Genomic DNA, 3,201 nt, shown 5'->3' with positions numbered 1-3,201 from the left:
TTTAAGTTTTACTCCTCTGGGAAGAAAACTCATTCTGATGTTTCCCCTAACAAAATTAGGAAACATAAATTCCCAGCATTCAATGGATTGATTGAAATGGATAATCCTGCCCTGGCTTGTGTGACTCAGTGGATTGAGTGCTGGACTGAGAACCAAAGGGTCACTGGTTCAATTCCCAGTCAGGACACATGCCTAGGTTATAGGCCAGGTCCCCCAAGTAGGCAGCATATAAGAGGCAACTACACATTGATGTCTCTCTCCCTCTCTTTCTCCCTCCTTTTCCTTCTCTCTAAAAATAAATAAAATCTGAAAAATACTCACAGACACACGGATGATTCTCAAAAATGTTAATGAAAAAGAAAGAAATGGATAACCCCTCTCTGCTGGTCTGCTATCACTAGAAGTGAGGGCCTGGGGGTCTGGGAAGTGTACCAGACGTACTGGTGCATGAAAGATGCATTCAGTGTGAGCTGTCCCCAGCTGGGGGCTGGGGACAAGCTGCAGTCAGCACGCAGGGAAGCTTTATGGAAGGCAAACATGGTAAAGGGAATTTTGGAAACATGGAAGGTCAGCATTTAAGAAAAGGGATGAAGTCTCATTAGGTCATCATTTGAGAAAGACCAACTCAAGATGTGGAAAGTGGGGAAAGAAAAAGTCAGGCAGTTTGGAAAATCTAAGGGTTTATTATGCTTTTATTGTTATGTTTCTGGAAGAAGGTGTGACAAGGACAAGTGCATGAGTGCAAAAGTGTAAATTAGGAAGGAAGTGTCTATTTTATTTGCTTGGTTTGGAAAGGCCAGAGGAAACACAGCAGTTTGAACCGAGATATTTATAGCTCTCCCTCATAAAAACTACTACAAGTATACTAAAAGGCTCAAAAAAGTCAGACAACTCTAAGGACAAGGGATTAGGAAATCACAGTAGATGAGATATTTTGAAAGCAGATAGTCCAGTAATAACGGATTGAGTCAGCCTGAGTCAGCCTGAGAGGGCTGACTCCTGAGGCGGTAAGGGAACTTGAACTGAGAGGGCTTTCGCCACAGACCCCAGGGAGACTCAGCAAATGAAACACCCTATTCCGCAAATGGGATTGTGGGTGGGGATGAAGTTAGGAGAACTGGGGGAACGTTTTGTAAGGAGCATTCAGACCATCAGATCTCATCTCCAACCTGTGCACCCAGGCCCACCTGAGCGTGGGCAGAACATGCCTCACTGAAGTCCACACCCTGAACAAGGGCCTGTGACATTGAAAAAGCCTCCAATATGCCAGATGGAGATCAACGTGAGAAAATAGGGGGTGGAAAAACATTAACCGGGAGGAAACAAAAACAATGTATGGAGCAGGAAAAAAAAATTTTTTTTAAACTCCCAACCTTCAGAGATGCACTAGAAGCCCTCACATTCCTGGGACAGAAACATGGGACTCTAAATGGGAACTTAGAGGACAAGCACCTCCTGGAAATTAAAAATATGATAGAAAAAAGTAGAAAAGTTAAAAGAGTAGATGAAATTGAGGAAATTACCTAGAAAGTAGAACAAAGAGACAAATAAGTGGGAAATGGCAGAGAAGAAAATTTAAAGTCCAATCTAGGAGACCCCAAATCCAAATACTAGAAGTTAAAGTCATTCCCCCCTCCCCTGGACAACTTTATCTCATAAGCACACTTTCCTAGAAAGTATCTGAAGGATGTTTCACTAAAAAAAGCAAAAACCAAGACAGAGATAATCATAGGATCCAGGAAATGGGGCACAACCCAGAAGTTTGTTTCTCAGAAGAGAATCAAAGGGTAATGGCTATGCTGCAGGGCAAGAAGGCGACCAGTCCAAACCTGAGTAGCATGAAGGCCACCAGGAGGGACATCTCCAAAGGGATAGGGAGGGGAATGAGGAAGAAACCCGTAGAAAACTAAGTAAGGACTCTTCCCAGGAGGCCTATGCTGCCACCGCCATGTCTCTCATGATTCCTGAGAAGTTCCACCACATTTTTGCAAGTACTCAACACCAATGTCAACGGGCAACGGAAAACAGCCTTTGCCGTCACTGCAGTGAAGGGCATGGGTGAAGACAGGCTCAGTGGCGTTGAGGAAAGCAGACGCCGACCTCAGCAAGAGGGCAGCAGAGCTCACAGGGAATGTGGTGGAACATGTGATCACCAGGGTGCAGAACCCACACCAGTACAAGATTCCAGACTGGAGCTTGCACAGACAGAAGGATGAGAAGGATGTGAAGTACAGCCTGGTCCTGGCCAAGGGTCTGGACAACAAGCTTCATAAAGACCTGGAGCGGCTGAAGAAAATGAGGACCCACAGGGGGCTGTGCCACTTCTGGGGTCTTGTTGGAGGCCTGCACACCAGGATCACAGACCGCTGGGGTGGCACTGTGGGTGTGTCCAAGAAGAAATAAATCTGTGGGCCTTGTCTGTTAATAAGTAGTTTATATACCTAAAAAGAAAAAAAAAATCCTAAGTAAGCAAGTGACCAAACAGTTAGACAATGATTAATTCCAGAGATAAAAAGAAATGATACATAAACAGAAAAGGACACTGTAGCTAGTACATTATTTAGCTCAGCTGGGAATAATACCTACAGCCATAATAACAATGGCTAATATTGGTTGGTTAAACTGAAAGGACTATACAATTATACAGGGGTTGGCAAAAGTAGATTTACGGTTGTTCATATGAAAAAAGATAATAATTAATAAATAAAAACTCAAGATTACACTGTGTTTCTTGCACTCACAACTGTAAACTTACATTTGCCCTCTATTGGGACAGGAGGGAAGGGGATGACACCTGTGGGACTCTGGAGGTGAGAGAGCCTCCTTTTCCAGCAGGGACACAGTAGGCAGCAGTTAAATCCAAAAAGAAAAGAAATGCGAGAGGCAGGTGTGAAACAGCAATGGGGGCAGCTGCTGTTCATGGTTTCTTGGGGAGACTAGGGATCGGCAATGGGGAAGGCCAGGGCGAGGGCCTGTTACAAACCGGGTAAAACTTTGTGAGTTTCAAAAGTTTTTGTTTAGAAATGTTTGAAGCCTCGCAACAAGTTGCAAAAGTGCTAGAGTTCCCATGTATGCTTATCCCACCCCATCCCCATCATAACAGCTTACATAGCCACAGAATGTGATCAGAACCAAGCAACTGACCCTGTTATAATGCTGTTCGCTCTACAGAATTCTAAAAATCACTTTCAGGTATTATTT

General features: G+C 44.0%; 1 pseudogene; it reads left to right on the top strand.

The window, feature by feature from the left end:
* The first annotated feature begins 1,948 nt into the window (after positions 1-1,948).
* Positions 1,949-2,403, top strand: LOC123833320 (annotated as a pseudogene).
* Positions 2,404-3,201: the final 798 nt, after the last annotated feature.

This window comes from Phyllostomus hastatus, unplaced genomic scaffold (assembly GCF_019186645.2).
Source record: "Phyllostomus hastatus isolate PE091 unplaced genomic scaffold, TTU_PhHast_1.1 phas_scaffold_21, whole genome shotgun sequence".
Classification (NCBI taxonomy): Eukaryota; Metazoa; Chordata; class Mammalia; order Chiroptera; family Phyllostomidae; genus Phyllostomus; species Phyllostomus hastatus.
Note: the sequence above shows the minus strand (reverse complement) of the source record. Positions and strands in the feature narration are given on the sequence as shown.